Source organism: Lepidochelys olivacea, assembly GCF_965140295.1.
Source record: "Lepidochelys olivacea isolate rLepOli2 genome assembly, chromosome: 2".
In the NCBI taxonomy this organism is placed as follows: domain Eukaryota; kingdom Metazoa; phylum Chordata; order Testudines; family Cheloniidae; genus Lepidochelys; species Lepidochelys olivacea.
In genome coordinates, this window is record NC_140412.1 from 9,335,087 (window position 1) to 9,352,936 (window position 17,850).

Here is a 17,850-nt window from a genome sequence, read left to right on the forward strand (position 1 = left end):
TCCTATTATTACTGGTATTGCGGCAGCAGTTAGGAGCTCCAGCTGAGGTCTGGGCCCGCTGCGCTAGGTGCTGTATGAACACAGTAAGAGACAATGCCTGCCCTCAGCAGGGTACAGTCTAAAGTGACAAAACCCAATAAGGATGGGAGAAAGAAATTATCCTCCTGTTACAAATGGGGAACTGACCCTCCGAGATTGTCCCTTTCCCAAGGTGAAAGGTACAGCTGGGAAGAGAACCCAGAGCACATTTGCTCACTCTCTACCCGCATGCTCCTGCCTGAAGGCCCATTGCTCTCTCTCCAATGCCCCAGGCCTGGGAGAATGGGGTTTGAGGAGGGATTGTACTTGGTGCATGGGAAGAGGGAAGCTGTTGCCTGTGCATTTCAGTGCTGAGGGGGCGGGACGCCAATGAAGTCTGTAAAGCACTGCAGGATCCCTAGGCAATGGTGGTAGATAGAAGAACAACATCATCCTACCTGTCTGCTATCCGTAAAAAATGTAAAAACTAATACTCAGCAATGCTGAATGTCACATCTGCCACTTTGTTATACTGACCATGTGTCAAAGCCACACAATCTAGCAAGTGGTTCCCAAAGTTTATGGAAACTTAAGGGAGAGTTTTATGTTGTGTTCCATTGACATAGTGATGTGTTTAACACTGACTGGCCCCTCCTCATACCTCCTACATTGGCTCTTTGTTTGAAATACCAGATTGCTTCAAGGCTTAGCTCTAACCAGCAAGCCCATACAAGCCTGAACAGGCCTTTCTGGTGAAATGCTTGGCATATCAGGAAGGTCAGAACCAGGCAACATCTGAATCCTACACAAGGCGAGAGAATGCATGCACCCAACACACCAGACCTGTGACCTTAATGTTTTCTTTGGGTCCTCCCCATGCTACAACTTCCATCCAACTTCATAGCCAGTTATCGGCCTGGCTGGCTCTAAATCTCATTTGTTTAGTAATCAAGGCAGCTCACAGCATTTCACCCCTGCCAGTCAATGGTATAGGATGGCACGAGGTCTCGGTAAGTACAGAACAGAACCAACGTTCTGCTCTAACTACTGCATAGCACTCCTCATTAGTTACAGCCATTTGTTGTAGCATTCCCCCTTAGTTACTGCCATTTGTTGTGAGGAAGTTCTCCATGAACTGATCGAATTCTTTTTTTAATCCAGTTATAGTTTTCGCCTTCACCACATCCCCTGGCAATGAGTTCAGTTTGACTGTGCGTTGTGTGAAGAAATACTTCCTTTTGTTTGTTTTAAATCTGCTGCCTATTCATTTAATTGGGTGACCCCTGAGAGGAGAAAAGGAAGCAGAGATAGAAATAGAGAAGTCAGAGTTCCAAATTACCTCTTACCACACTGAGGGCTCTGCTCGGTTTCACCGAAAGCCTGACCGGCCTTAGGTTTCAATATTAAAAAACCCAGCCCTCTTTATTTTCCTCTAGTAAGTAAACTCTTGTCTCTAAAACAGTTGTAAGTTCTGGAAATGGGGGTTGATATCACTAGTGCGAAGGTATTTATGTAGGCTTCAAGGCCAGAGGGGACTATTTGGATCTTCTGACCTCCTGCATAACACTGACCATAGAGTTTCATCGAGGGATCCCACACTATGTCACAGTGTGATGATTCACTGCAGGCAGGGCTATCAGATTAAGGGATGTGGGGTCAGAAAACAAAGCGGACACCAAATCAGGAAGATTTAGCATCAGATACATCAAACACTTTGAAGTCCTACACTGAAGTTCAGTTAAAAAAAATTGCTGGTACATTTAGCCGTTAGCCATCCCATGCATTAGTTATTCCTGGAGGTGAGCAAAAAGTGCTTCCAATTTTTCACTGTAATTTTTAATTTTCAAAATCTTTCTGCCAGTACTAGTTATTACTTATTGGAAGAGCTGGGAAAAAGCTGAAGAAAATACACTTGTGATTAGCTGAAATGTTCATTTCTTTTTGACCGTTCATACAAATGCAGGAGAATAAGCTCACTGAAAGCACATTTCAAAGTCACATGGATTATTGTTCATTGAAAACAAATATGTGCTTCAAACACGTTAGAATCTGAGCTAGAAGCCTTGTGAACTCGTCCTATAGAGTATTCTCAGCAGCTTCTGCTGCAGGATGATGACTCGAGTACACAGCAGAGGGCCGTGAGGGCTTCGTGCAGGGTCCCTGTGTATTCGTGACGGGAGGACAGAGTCCCTGTTACAGTTCTATTAATTCTTCCACCTCATTGGAGAAGCTGCTTCCCATTCGCTCCGGAGAAAGCAGAAGGTGAATCATGACAAATGTCCTAAGATGGATTCTTGACCTGCAGGGTCATGAAGAGGTAGCAGGGATTCACGACCGCACTGCCTTTCTCATATTGCTGAATTGCAGGGATGGTCCAATACGGACAAGGCTGAGGATCAGTGCCCTAAAATGAGCCTAGTGAGTGGGAGAAATCATCAAGAGATGAGCAATAGTCTCCTTTAGGAAGCAACCCACTTGCCCACTACGCACGTGAGCACAGTCAATGCCAGAAGGGATTCTGGGAGCCCTGGACAAACCACGGGTGAACATCCTGCAGAAAAGAATCTCACATTAGTAAGTGGTAGACTAGGTGTCCCGAGATCTTTCTAACTCTTATGCTTCTAGCCTCCCCATCTTACTCTTTAGCAGGCAGTCCTGGAGGAGAAATACCCAAAGAGGGAGCATTGCTCAGTGATTAGAAAATAGCACTGGGAAGCAGGACTAAGCTGCAATTGTGTCAATGAGCTGTGAGTTTGGGCAAATTGCTTGACCTCTCTGGGTACATTTACACAGCATTTTGGACCAAGCAGGAGCAAGCTTCCCAGCCCGGGTCACAAGAGTAGGGCTAGCAGGACTTAGAATCGTAGGACTGGAAGAGACCTCGAAAGGTCATCTAGTCCAGTCCCCTGCACTCATGGCAGGACTAAGGCTATGTCTACACTACAAAATTAGGTCGAATTTATAGAAGTCGGTTTTGTAAAAAGCGTTTTTATATAGTCGATTGTATGTGTCCCCACACAAATGCTCTAAGTGCATTTAGTCGGTGGAGTGCATCCACAATATCGAGGCAACCGTTGACTTCCAGAGCATTGCACTGTGGGTAGCTATCCCACAGTTCCTGCAGTCTCTGCCGCCCATTTGAATTCTGGGTAGAAATCCCAATGCCTGATGAGGCTAAAACATTGTTGCGGGTGATTCTGGGTACAAATCATCAGGCCCCCCCTTCCCTCCCTCTCTCCGTGAAAGCAACGGCAGACAATCGTTTCGTGCCTTTTTTCCATGCAGATGCCATACTATGGCAAGCATGGAGCCCGCTCAGCTCACCGTTGCCGTATGTCTCCTGGGCGCTGGCAGACGCGGTACTGCATTGCTACACAGCAGCAGCTCATTGCGTTTTGGCAGCAGTATGACTGCAGTATGACTGCAGTGCAGTATGACTGGTAGTCGTCGTCGCTGTACTCCTGGGTGCTCTTTTAGCCGACCTTGGTGAGGTTGGTCAGGGGTGCCTGGGCAGACATGGGAGTGACTCAGCCAGGCCATTTCCCTTTTAAGTTTCGTCTCCTGGCGATTCAGTCCTGCCGGCAGTTCTACTGCACCATCTTCTAATGAGCAGCCAGGAGACAACGATGGCCAGCAGTCATACTGCACCGCCTTCTGCCGAGCACCTAGGAGATGACGATGGCTAGCGGTCGTACTGCACTGTCTGCTGCCAGCCAGATGTATAAAGATAGATGAAGTGGATGAAAACAAGAAATAGATCGGATTTGTTTTGTATTCATTTTCTCCTTCCCCCCTCCCTCTGTGAAATCAACAGCCTGCTAAACCCAGCGTTTTGAGTTCTATCCTTGAGGGGGCCATTCAGTTTCTCCTTGATGCAAAGCCACCCCCTTTATTGATTTTAATTCCCTGTAAGCCAACCCTGTAAGCCATGTTGTCAGTCACCCCTCTCTCCGTCAGAGCAATGGCAGACAATCATTTCGTGCCTTTTTTCAGCGCAGATGCCATAGCACTGGGAACATGGAGCCTGCTCAGATCACCATGGCAATTATGAGCACTATAAACACCGCGCGCATTATCCAGCAGGATATGCAGAATCATAACCTGCAAGAAAAGCGAAACCAGGTGAGGAGGAGGTGACTGCAGCATGGTGACGAGAGTGATGAGGACATGGACATAGACTTCTCACAAAGTACAGACCCCTGCAATGTGCACATCACGGCGTCAACTGGGCAGGTTCATGGCGTGGAACACTGATTCTGGGCCCGGGAAACAAGCACAGAGTGGTGGGAGCGTATAGTGTTGCAAGTCTGGGGCGATTCCCAGTGGCTGCGAAACTTTCACATGATTAAGGGCACTTTCATGGAACTTTGACTTGCTTTCCCCTGCCCTGAAGCGCAAGAATACCAAGATGAGAGCAGCCCTCACAGTTGAGAAGCGAGTGGTGATAGCCCTGTGGAAGCTTGCAACGCCAGACAGCTACCGGTCAGTCGGGAATCAATTTGGAGTGGGCAAATCTACTGTGGGGGCTGCTGTGATGCAAGTAGCCCACGCAATCAAAGATCTGCTGATATCAAGGGTAGTGACCCAGGGAGATGTGCAGGTCATAGTGGATGGCTTTGCTGCAATGGGATTCCCGAACTGTGGTGGGGTGATAGGGATATGGGTTCCATCTATCTTGGCACCGGAGCACCAAGGCAGTGAGTACATAAACTGAAAGGGGTACTTTTCAGTGGGGCTGCAAGCACTGGTGGATCACAAGGGACGTTTCACCAACATCAACGGGGGATGGCCGGGAAAGGTACATGACGCTTGCATCTTCAGGAACTCTGGTCTGTTTCAACAGCTGCAGCAAGGGAATTACTTTCCAGACCAGAAAATAACCATTGGGGATGTTGAAATGCCTGTAGTTATCCTTGGGGACCCAGCCTACCCCTTAATGCCATGGCTCATGAAGCCTTACACAGGCACCCTGGACAGTAGTCAGGAGCTGTTCAACTATAGGCTGAGGAAGTGCAGAATGGTGGTAGAATGTGCATTTAGGCATTTAAAAGCGCGCTGGTGCAGTTTACTGACTCAATTAGATCTCAGTGAAACCAATATTCCCACTGTTATTACTGTTTGCTGTGTGTTCCACAATATCTGTGAGAGTAAGGGGGAGACACTTACAGCGGGGTGGGAGGTTGAGGCAAATCGCCTGGCCACTGATTACGTGCAGCCAGACACCAGGGCTGTTAGAAGAGTACAGGAGGGCGTGGTGCGCATCAGAGAAGCTTTGAAAACCAGTTTCATGACTGGCCAGGCTATGGTGTGAAAGTTCTGTTTGTTTCTCCTTGATGGAAACCCGCCCCGCCCCCCAGTTTCACTCTACTTTCCTGTAAGCTAAGCACCCTCCCCTCCCCCCTTCGATCACCGCTTGCAGAGGAAATAAAGTCATTGTTGCTTCACATTCATGCATTCTTTATTTATTCATCACACAAATAGGGGGATAACTGCCAAGGTAGCCTGGGAGAGGTGGTGGAGGAGGGAAGGACAAGGCCACACAGCACTTTAAAACTTATTGAATGCCAGCCTTCTGTTGCTTGGGCAATCCTCTGGGGTGGAGTGGCCGGAGGGGCCCCCCCACACCGCATTCTTGGGCATCTGGGTGAGGAGGTATGGAACTTGGGGAGGAGGGTGGTTGGTTACACAGGGGCTGTAGTGGTCATCTGTGCTCCTGTCCCCTTTCCTGCAGCTCAATCATACGCTCCAGCAGCCTGAGCATTGACTCCTGCCTTCTTTCAGCAAGCTGATACCACCTACCATCTTCAGCCCGCCACCTCTCCTCAAGGTCATATTGTGTTTTCCTGCACTCTGAGATTGTCTGCCTCCATGTATTTGGCTGTGCTCTGTCAGTGTGGGAGGACAGCATGAGGTCAGAGAACATTCCATCATGAGTGCGTTTTTTTCGCCTTCTAATCTTCACTAGCCTCTGGGAAGGAAAAACATATGCAGCTGGTGGAGGGGGAAAAAAAGGGAGAGTGGTAGTTAAAAAGACACATTTTATAGAACAATGGGTACACTCTTTCACTGTAAACCTTGCTGTTAACATTCCATAGCATATGTGCTTTCATTCCAAGGTCGCATTTTGCCTCTTACTGAGGGTCTGCCGGTTTGGCATGAGAGATCACTCGCTCAGGGCTGGGCAGCAGAATTCGGCTTGCAAGTGCCATGGTAAGCAACAGTCTTTTGGTTCTTTAACCTTCATAACATGTGGGAATGGCTTCAAACAGCAGCGCCCTCATTTCCCATACAAAGTAGCCATTGGGTTGGCCATTAACAATGGGTTGGCAATTTAAAAGGAAGGGCTGCGGTTTCCGAGTTCACGTGCAGCAGAAACCCAACTAACACCCCCCTCCCCCTCCCGCCACACACACACACACAATTCTCTGGGCTGATGGCTTCACCCCTCCCCCCACTGCATGGCTAACAGCGGGGAAGATTTCGGTTCAGCCACAGGCAAACAGCCCAGCAGGAACAGACACCTCTGAATGTCCGCTTACTAAAACCACCCTATTTCAACCAGGTGACCATGAATGATATCACTCTCCTGAGGGTAACACAGAGATAAAGAACGGATGTTGTTTGAATGCCAGCAAACACCGAGACCGTACGCTGCAATGCTTTGTTCTGCAATGATTCCTGACTACGTGCGACTGGCCTGGCGTGGTAAAGTGTCCAACCATGGAGGACGGAATAAGGCTGCCCTCCCCAGAAACCTTTTGCAAAGGCTTTGGGAGTATGTCCAGGAGAGCTTTATGGAGATGTCCCTGGAGGATTTCCACTTCATCCCCAGACACGTTAACAGACTTTTCCAGTAGCTGTACTGGCCGCAAATGCCAGGACAAATTAATCATTAAACATGCTTGCTTTTAAACCATGTATAATATTTACAAAGGTACACTCATCAGAGGTCCCTTCTCTGCCTTCAGGGTCCAGGAGCCCACCTTGGGTGGGTTCTGGGGTTACTAGGTCCAGGTCCAGGGTGATAAACAGATCCTGGCTGTTGGGGAAACCAGTTTCTCCGTTTCCTTGCTGTGAGCTATCTACAACTTCCTACTCCTCCTCATCATCTTCCTCGCCCCCAAAACCCGCTTCCATGTTGCCTCCCACTCCTTGGATGGAGTCAAAGCATGGGGTTGGGGTAGTGGTGGCTGCACCCCCTAGAATGGCATGCAACTCATCATAGAAGCAGCATGTCTGGGGCTCTGAACTGGAGCGGCCGTTTGCCTCGCTGGCTTTTTGGTAGGCTTGCCTGAGCTCCTTAATTTTCACACGGCTGCGGGTCCCTGTTATAGTCTCTGTCCTTCATGCCACTGGAGATTTTTTTTTCAAATATTTTGGCATTTCATCTTTTCGAACAGAGTTCTGCCAGCACATATTCATCTCCCCATACAGCGATCAGATTCCATATCTCCTATTTGGTCCATGCTGGAGTTCTTTGGCAATTCTGAGACTGCATGGTCACCTCTGCTGATGAGCTCTGCACTCACCTGCAGCTTGCCACACTGGCCAAATAGGAAATGAGATTCAAAAGTTCGCGGGCCTTTTCCTGTCTACCTGGCCACTGCATCTGAGTTGAAAGCGCTGTCCAGAGCGGTCACAACTGAGCACTCTGGGATAGCTCCCGGAGGCCAATACCATCGAATTGCATCCACAATACCCCAAATTCGACCCGGCAAGGCTGATATCAGCACTAATCTCCTCATCAGGGGTGGAGTAAAGAAATCGATTTTAAGAGCCCTTTAAGTCGAAAAAAAAGGCTTTGTCGTGTGGATGGGTGCAGGGTTAAATCGAGATAACGCTGCTAAATTCGACCTCAACTCAGAGTGTAGACCAGGCCTATGTATTATCTAGACCAGCCCTGGCAGGTGTTTGTCTAACCTGCTCTTAAAAATGATGGAGATTCTACAACCTCCCTAGGCAATTTATTCCACTGCTTAACCACCCTGACAATTAAGAAGTTTTTCCTAATGTCCAGCCTAACCTGCCCTTGCTGCAGTTTAAGCCCATTGCTTCTTGTCCCATCCTCAGAGGTTAACAAGAACAATTTTTCTCCCTCCTCCTTGTAACAATCTTTTATGTACTTGAAAACTGTTATCATGTCCCCTGTCAGTCTTCTCTTCTCCAGACTAAACAAACCCAATTTTTTCAGTCTTCTCTCAGAGGTCATGTTTTCTAGACCTTTAATCATTTTTGTTGCTCTTCTCCAGACTTTCTCCAATTTGTCCACATCTTTCCTGAAAGGTAGCACCCAGAACTGGACACAATACTCTAACTGAGGCTCAATCAATGTGGAGTAGAGAGGAAGAATTACTACTAATACATCCCAGAATGTTTGTTTGTTTTTGGTTTTTGTTTTTTGCAACAGCGTTACACTGTTGATTCATATTTAGCTTGTGATCCACTATGACCCGCAGATTTCTTTCCACAGTACTCCTTCCTATGCAGTCATTTCCCATTTGTACGTGTGCAACTGATTGTTCCTTCCTAAGTGGAAGGAACCCGCACTGACTCCCCCCCCCCCCAGGCTGCCCTGGACCCCACATCCCGAAGTGTGGGGCTCCCCAAAGCACAGGGTCAGGGGCCGTTGCCCCGGTCCATCCTATGGATGGGACGCTCTGATTCTAGGCTGTATTTCATCAGGCCCCAGTGACTTGGAAACATCTAACTTGTCTAAGTAATTTTTAACTTGTTCTTTCCCTGTTTTAGCCTCTGATCCTACCTCCTTTTCAGTAGCATTCACTGTTAGACATCCAATTGCTACTAACCTTTGTGGTGAAAACCTGAAGCAAAAAAAGGCATTTAGCACTTCTGCAATTTCCACATTTTCTGTTAATGTTTCCCCCCCACAAACTGAGTAACAGGCCTACCCTGCCCTTGGTCTTCCTCTTGCTTGTGCTAGCTCTCTCAAAATAGCTGTCCAGGGCAGCACTTTGAAGTTGAAGCTTGGGCTCTGAAGCCCACCCTCTTCCCTCCACTTCAGGGCCTGAACTGCAACTTCATAGCTCTTCCGCTATTTTTAGAACACTGGCACTGGCACACTAGCCCGAGTCTGTGGACCCAAGCTGAGAGGCTTGCTCCAGAACACTGTGTAGATATATGTGCTTGTGTCCCCATTGTGAAAGGAGGCTATTTAACCATCTTTGTAAAGCCCTCTCCGCTCCTCAGAGGGGAGGTGCTATCGAAAGGCATTGTATTGGTCATCACAGTCCAGAAAGCAGAACTCCTGAGGTGATGCTCCTGGCCACTCAGATCCCCAGCCCATCCAATGTCTGTCACGTCTCACTGATGTCTCCTGAATTCAGAATACACCATAAAAGGCGCAGTCATGGGGATGTTCTGGGAGATGTTTGTGCCAGTCTTCAGCGCAGCACTATTTCCCATTCATTCCCGTGATGCAGGATTCATAGGGATCTCAGAGAAGAGCCCCGGTGCTGGTGGTGATAGGTAGCCTGCTGTCCATCCATCCTTCTCTGCTAGCAAGATCTATTCTGAGACAAGGCCTTCTAATTCCTTTCACTGGCCGCCAGATGTCTCGCTGCACGAATGGTAACAACTCTCTGTTTTGTTTTGTGGTGGTTTTAATCAGTCACAGACATTTGGATTTGTGGTATGAACTAAAAGTTCACTGTTCCACTCTGATTTCATTGGTTACTTACCTGTGCCCAGATGAATAGATTCCCTTGTCTCTCTCCTACATCTGCCAAGCAAAACTGGTTAGCAGCAAAACTTGGGGAAATAAACAACAAGTGATGTACTGCGGTTTGGGGGATAAATTAACCATTAAGTCATTAAGCAAATCTTTTTTTTTCTTGCCCCCTAGCAGCTGTCAGTGTCAATTTTTAATTACTTCCTTGCTCCCACAACCTCCTTTGGCAAGTGGGTCCATTGTCTGTTTGAACGCACTGCAAAAAGGGTTTCCTCTTATTTATCTAGCAGCAAGAACAGGAGGCTGTGAGCCAGGACTCCTGGCTTCTATTCCTAAGTCTGCCACTGACTTTTCTCAGGGACTCTGGACAACTCACTTTGGCCCTGATCCTGCAAAGTGCTTTTTGCCTTTAGCATCCCTGGACTTGGGCAGCCAAGTTCGTATGACTGACTGGTTTCTGCCTTGCTTGTCCCGATGGCAGTGCTTTATAGAGCGCTTGTCACTATGGCAGTATAATGCTTATTTGCTTTATCGACACGCCATACAGATTAGCTGATGTTTGCTCAGTGTGAAGTGGTCCTGAGAGGACAGATGCTAAAGACGTGCAAAATCCTAATACTAGCCTATCTTCCTTCCTGTACAAATTCACTTCTCTCCATAGACTTGTTTTCAAGCCCTTCTAGCTTTTCCATTGTTCTCCTTTGAATTCTCTCAGATTTATTCCATACAACTTCTGAGAAATTGAGGCCTACCCATCAAATATGGTTTCTCTTTCCCAGCAGAGAGGGGAAGCTGGGTGGAAACAGATCATTTTGATTCACATGGGCTCTTACCATTTCTGGCCCCCTTGCGTTCACACCCATGGAGTTTACCTTTCAGATTAAGTTCAAAGAAACTGAAAATCTACCTTGCTTCCAACTTGTCCCTGGCCTGACTTGATTCTCAGCCCTGGAATTTGGATCTGTAAAGAAAGTTTCCTGCAACTCTAAGAATTACTTCCCGGGTGCTACACTCATAGGTTAAAGCAGGGAGGACAGTGCTTCTTTTGGTTTGGGGCCTAGGGAATGTCTTGCAAAAGCAAAGGTCATGACAATAAAACATAGCTGTCACCATGCAAACCCCACAAATGAGTGTGCTTCATTTCCTAATATTCTAAATTCATGCCTACATGTATTGCCTCTCTGTATACATTGCAATCAGGGGCACTGGATCCATTTGTATAGTGGAGGTGCTGAGACCCATTGTACCAAACTGTAAACCCTGCATATGATGGAAACCCTAACCCCAGCATCTCTAGTTCCACTACCTTTGATTGCAATACATGTACCCTTTCACAGAATATCGGGGTTGGAAGGGACCTCAGGAGGTCATCTAGTCCAACCCCCTGCTCAAAGCAGGACCAATCCCCAATTTTTGCCCCAGATCCCTAAATGGCCCCCTCAAGGATTGAACTCACAACTCTGGGTTTAGCAGGCCAATGCTCAAACCCCTGAGCTATCCCTCCACCCCCCAATTCTTAAACAATAGACTTTGCATAGACCATCACGTTGCAGGCTCATCACATTTCCATGTATTGTCTCCCACTTACATTCCTTCCTTCCTTGTATTTTATAGAGTGGATTCTTCTCCCCAAGTAAACCACTTCTGCATTTCTCCTTGTTAAAACTCTTTTTGTAGCACATTGCCTAGTTAGACTACACACCATTAAACTCGACATTCGTTATGCCAGAAAGCCACAATAACAGTGACATCTTTCTGCCTTTCCACAATCGCTGGAATGGCAAATGCTGAGTCTTTAATGAGACCCACAGTGTGTGTGGGGGGGAGGGGGGGAAGAGAATGTGAAGCACAACAATGCAGACCTCCAAAATAAGTCAGGTACTAGCTGTCAAAAGTTCCCTCCTGTTTCCAGCTCAGACAGCTAACCACTATCCACAATATTTGGTTTAATGCTAGTCTTAAAATACATACACCTTTAAAAAGAATCCCTCTGTTTACACTTAGAGAAATTTCACAAGCAGGTGGCCCAAATCATTTAGCATTTTTAAATTTTATTCTTTTAAAAAAAGAAAAACAAAAGTATTCCGCTAATATGGACCCTATAGCTGTATAAAAGAACTCCATTCCCTTGTTAAGAAAAGAACTAACATAAGGTAGTGGGACTAATGTTCATAACCACTCTCAGGCATTAGATCTCACTAGAATCCCTATTTCATGAACTATTGGGAATTAAGAAATGAATAACAGGAAAAAATTCATAACATTGACCCTTTAAAAACAACAGTGGGTACGGTGTTTAAGCTGCAGTATGATGCATAGCATTAGTTTCTTCTTGTCCTTCAAATCACTGTGAAGTGATTTCCAGTGCACTGAAGGCATCAGACTGTGAAGGGATGTTGACTTGTTCTTCATTGACATCACTTCCATTATGCTTTTTGGCTTCTTTCCCTGTCAACAAAAATGGTTTGTATAATTGGTTGTTCATAAGATTGGTGTTCATAAAAATTGAGATTCTACTGTCCTGGGCAAACGATCTGTGTAGCAATCTGCATGGAACTTGGAGGGATGAGCACAGGTTGCAGGAGGGAAGAGTTTGAAGAAGGCACAAGGAGGCCCGTCAATATGCACATGGCTTACTGCTACTTCAGCTACCCTTCATCTCTGAATGAAGAACCATGTTCGCTCTACAAGCATGGATTCCTCTCATGTTGTTACCCAGCGTGCGGTTCATAAAACAATCTGTGTGGTGAAAAGCTGGACCCTGCACTCTTTGCTCAGGCAAGGTTACTATTGAAACCAGCGGGAGCCTGGCGGTGAGTAAGGACTTTAGCGATGGACTCCAAGGAGGATATACGCAACAGGCCAAATGCCTCCAAATCTTGCCCATGTTACTAACACACTTCCTTTTTTCCTTTGAAACCGCCGTGAAGAAGAGTCCCTGCTCATTGTTTCAGATGATTCCCCACTCACAACAGCGTGACATTGACACTTCAGAAAAACTCGCTACGGCACACGTTCTGGTTTTAGGAGGAAAAGAATTTTAGAAATGCAGCACGGTGTACAGATGAGTATTGTTAATCGGCGTTTGGAGCTGTTTGCTGGAAAGCGGTTGCCATGGTGGCACAAAGTATGAACATTCCCCAGATGATTAGGATTAAACATTGTTTCCTAAAGAGTAACTCATTTGTGCTTCATGGCACCATCTGCACTGACTGGGCTTGTGCAGCAGGCAGGGAGCTCTCTGGAGAAGTGGAGAAAGGAAATGGTCAGGGCATGGCTGCTGTATCAAGTACTGAAAGTGGCAGCCATTGCTGATGAGCCTCTCAAGGAGAAATAGACAGGAAACCCAGAGAAAAATAGGCAGAAGTTATTAGTATTTAGGACATTCTAGAAACCAGTCCCACTTATATCACTAGTGATCTCCACCTGGACAAATAAAATGGCCTGTTCTATCATCCTCCCTATTTACCTGCCACTTTTGGCAAGGTGGATCATGTCCTGGCCGCTTTTTTTTTTTCTTTTCTCTCTCTCTCTCTCCCCCCTTACCTTATAGATTCACCAGTTTTTAAGGCGAGAAGGACCCTGCCAGAGAAGTGACTCTGCTAAAGATTTGGGAGTAGTGGGGCATAATCAGCTGAACATGAGCTCCCACTGTAATGCTGTGGCCAAAATAGCTCAAGTGATCCTGGGATGCCTAAATAGGGGAATCTTGAGAAGGAGTAGAGAGATTATTTTATCTCTGTATTTGGCACTGGTGCAACCACTGCAGCAATCCTGTGTCCAGTTCTGGTGTCCACAATTCAAGAAGGATGTTGATAAGTTGGAGAGGTTTCAGAGAAGAGCCACAAGAACTATTAAAGGGTTAGAAAACCTGCCTTATAGTGACAGACTCAAAGAGCTCAATCTATTTAGCTTAACAAAGAGAAGGTTCAGCGTGACTTGATTACAGTCTGTGAAAATCTACGTGAGGAACAAATATTTGATACTTGGCTCTTCAATCTAGCTGATAAAGGTTTAAGATGATCCAATGGCTGGAAGTTGAAGCTAGACAAATTCAGACTGGAAATCAGGCATGAATTTTTAACAGTGAGAGTAATTAACCACTGGAACAATGTACCAAAGAGCGTGGTGGATTCTCCATCACTGACAATTTTTAAATGAAGACTGGATCTTTTGCTAAAAGATCTGATTTAGGAATTATTTTGGGGAAGTCCTGTGGCCTGTGTGATACAGGAATCCAGTCTAGATGATCATGATGGTCCCCTCTGGCCTTGGAATCTTTGAATTTTTGCTGGCCTCTGTGTTATGCAGAGGCTACAGGAGTACACCCCAGAGCCATAGATCTTCACCTCACTGAATGCCCTGATGTTATTTTTTTCTGTAGGTCTCTGAGGGTTCCCATCTGCTCAGTCTGAGCTCATGTGTATTTAGTTCTAGCCTGCAAATTGTCAGAGGTCTGTGCTGTTCAGTGCAAAATCTCTCCCTGTGTAAATGCAGTGTTGGGGCAGAGGTGAATGCTGAGGGGCCCTAGGCCCCTGAACTGCAACTCCCATGAGGCACTGCAGTGGCATCTCCAAATCAGCATTTGTTTGTTTTGTTTGTGTTCGGGCAAAAAATTGGGGGATTCTATTCCTTTTTGTGTATTCATGAACAGAACTGTCTACTAAATTCCAGTTACACCTCTGCAAACTCACGGAAGGCAAGGTGGGTGCATGGATGTCCCAGAGGGCATCATCTGATGACTTTCTCTCAGGGACTTGACTGGCTGGTTCTTGCTCACACGCTGCTCAGGGTCTAACTGATTACCATATGTGGGGTCGGGAAGGAACTTCCCCCACCTAGGTCAGATTGGCAGTTACTTTGTGGGGAGGGGGGTTTTCACTCTCCTCTGCAGCATGTGGGTGTCAGTCACTTGCCAGGATTATCTGCTTATATCTCACTTAATCATTGCAGGGGCTTCTGGCACCTAAATCCCTCCTAATTTCTGCCTGTAGCACATCATAATCTAGTCTCCTGTGGGCTGTAACACTTTGGTCTCCTTTTGAGTGTTGGGTTTAGTGTGTGGGTGTCGGGTGGTGCTGGTGGCCTGTGATACACAGGAGGTCAGACTAAATAATCAGGTGGTCCTTTCTGTTCCTAAACTCTGACTCTGACTGTGAGGTTGTACGGGTGTTCCTGAGAACCTGTGGCTGGCAGTCTGAATTGCTGGTGAGAGTGATGTGAGAAGGAAATAATCCAGTCTAACTCTCTCTGGGATTACTGCTTGAGTTTGCAGGGCCAGCAGCTTGCAATGTAAAACTAAGCATATTTGATCTGGAAAACACAGAGGAAGAATAAACATAAGATCCCACAATTTCATCGTTGCAGTCAGGTTTCCAAGCAGAACTGCACTTTCAGGCCAAACACACAGCTTTTTGTTGGGGGAGGAGGAAGGACCCTGTGTGTATGTTATATAAGCAGCCATGCCTGCTCCAACTAATATTCTCGCACTTCACTAACTCAGCAGTCTGTGGGCGACTCAAAGCCAGCTTTCTGCAGAGGTAAGGACAGCTCTGTCATCTTCAGTTTTAAATTCACTGCACATTTATTCAAGCTAGAAACACAGATTCTGTAAGTGATATATGGCAGCACCCGGATCATAATGGAATTATCGGTACTGACGTCTCAAGTGACTCTCAGATAAGCAGAGAACCAGCTGCAGTTTCACGGAGTCATATATTTTTAAGGCCAGAAGGAACCACTGTGATTGTCTCGTCTGACCTCCTGTATAAAACAGGCCAGAAAACCTCCCCCTGTAACTCCTGCATTAAACTTATAACTTCTGTTTGAGCTGTAGCGTATCTTTTAGATATCTAGTCTTGATTTAAAGACTTCAGGTGGTGGAGAATCCACCAGACCCTGAGAGAAATTGTTCCAACGGTTAATTACTCTCACTGTTAAAATATTGTGCTTGATTTCTAGTCTGAATTTGTCTGGCTTCTGTTCCTAATCATTATATCTTGTTATGCCTTTTTCTGCTAGTTTAAAGAGCCATATTCTACCAGAAATCTCTTCTCCATGTAAGGTACTTGTAGACCACAATCTAGTCACTCCTCAACCCTCTTTTGTGTTTCCTAGCTAATGATAGTTGCAGGGAACAGCCATCTTTGTCACTGTATTTTGTATTTCCCGATATACTGGCCTTATTGAGAGTAATTCTGCTCTTTCACTTTGGTGTAATAGAGCTGGGTGAAATTTTTATGGTGAATGGTAAATTGGGCCCCCCAAAAGCATTTTGGGCACACCAAAACTATTCACGAATTCAGATCGAATTTGGCAAATAGTTTCCACCCAAAAAAAACCCCGAAAAAAAAAAAAAGTTGACCGTGTCAAAATAGCGTCTCAATATTTTCTGAGTGAAGCGTTTGGGCATTTCATGGCAAAGCGATTAGTGTTCAAACCAACATTTTTGTTTTCATTGAAGGGGAAAAAAAAAATGTGAGCAACCAATTTTTTCTGGCATCCAAAACCCTGAGCACTTTTCTGTTTTCCAGTGGAAACCTGAATATTTGCATCAACACGAAACCTTTTCACAGTGTCATTTTCAATGAAACCTCGGTTGTCAAACTGTTGAGCGGCTCTCGTCACAGTATTTCTAGAGAATCCAAGGAATACAGACACCTGCTCTGACGCTCGGTATAGCACGTCACCGGGGAATTGTATGTACTGCATGGTGGAGATAACAAAGATCACTGGACTCGGGGTGGACTGGGAAGATGGTAACATTAGCCTTTTGCAGCAGGGTTAGTGCCATTAGATCTTTCTCATATATTGGGATCACCAGGTATAGGGTGTTTGGCCCTTTGCCTGCTCTTGGGCCCCTCAGTCAGGGCAAGTTGAGAAGAAGAGCAGTAGCAGCAGCAAACGGCTTGCACTATAATATACAGGAGGCAGTTTGCCACCATGTTAAATACTTGGCAGGAGCAGAAGTTCACCCTCCTCTTTGGCAATGTGCTTGGTTCAGTTTCATACAGACCCTTCGTATTTGCCTAAACTCTTTATCTGTGGCCTGAAGAGAATTTCAAGAGACTCGGGCTTGATTGCCGGTGTGACTCTCCCATGTGGGAGTACTGCAAACATTGGCATATTTCCCCAGCCAGGGGTCTCTACTGAAGACACTCCAATAATCTGGGGCATTAGCGTACTCACTCTGTATTGAAGAAGGCACTAAACTCCAGCCAATTCAAGGGACCTGGTAAGAATCCTGTCGTCTCCTGATTTAGTTACAATGTAATTATAAGGTGTTTGCTCAGTGATGGACCAGTCTGTGTGCAAATTGTAATCATCTTGGAAAGAGGTGTTGAACTTAGCTTGCCCATCATTGCATGGGAAGGTCTGTGTCAGAACACATCAGATAGAGCCCAGTTCCCTGGGCTCATAGTCATCTGCCACAAAACCATCCCCTGCCTCGCTCATTACACATCTTCCAATTTATGCATCTTCCTATAGACAGCAGCCTCCTTTATTACATAACCTTGGTTAATTCTCTGAGCACCATCCATTCTGTAGGGGGGAAATAATGTGTGATCATGTAATTAAAGAGTGTCTCACAATGTGTACACACACAGCGTCCGAATTAAGGTTACACTGGGTAGGAAATATTAGAATTTAAGATTATCTTCTGATTTGCTTGACTTTGCAGTCTTAATTACATTCTCGTAATGTCATTTTTCGAACGTAACAGTGCCCTGCCTTTACTTTCACCCAATGAAACATGCTAACCTGTTTTATTATTTGTCAACACTGCAGTTAGCACTGCACATGTCACAAAACAAAGGCAGTCCTACCCGCGGAGAACTTACCGTTTAAGCCTTTCCATTGGAGTTGGGTGCCAAACTCCTTTGGGCACTTTTGAAAACCCTACCCTAAGAGACTTAATGAGGCTGAGGCACAGTGGGAAATCCAGATCAAGATTGACTTTGAAAATGTCAGTTATTGCTGCTTTTTTTTTTTAAATGCCTTTCTTGTCGGCATCCTGGAAGATGAGTCTGTGGGAGAGACTTGACTGCAGACAGAGAGAGACAACTTGGCAAACTGGAACTGGGAGGACATTCCATGCACAGGAGGCAGCATTGAAAAAGACTAAGTGATTGGCTAACTGACCG

The 17,850-nt window shown here is 46.0% G+C and overlaps 1 long non-coding RNA gene across 1 annotated transcript; it reads left to right on the forward strand.

The window, feature by feature from the left end:
* Positions 1-960: 960 nt before the first annotated feature.
* On the forward strand, positions 961-6,835 carry LOC311516689. Its single transcript, XR_014710484.1, has 3 exons — positions 961-1,028; positions 6,135-6,228; positions 6,581-6,835. It is a non-coding gene; the product is annotated as an uncharacterized lncRNA (long non-coding RNA).
* Positions 6,836-17,850: the final 11,015 nt, after the last annotated feature.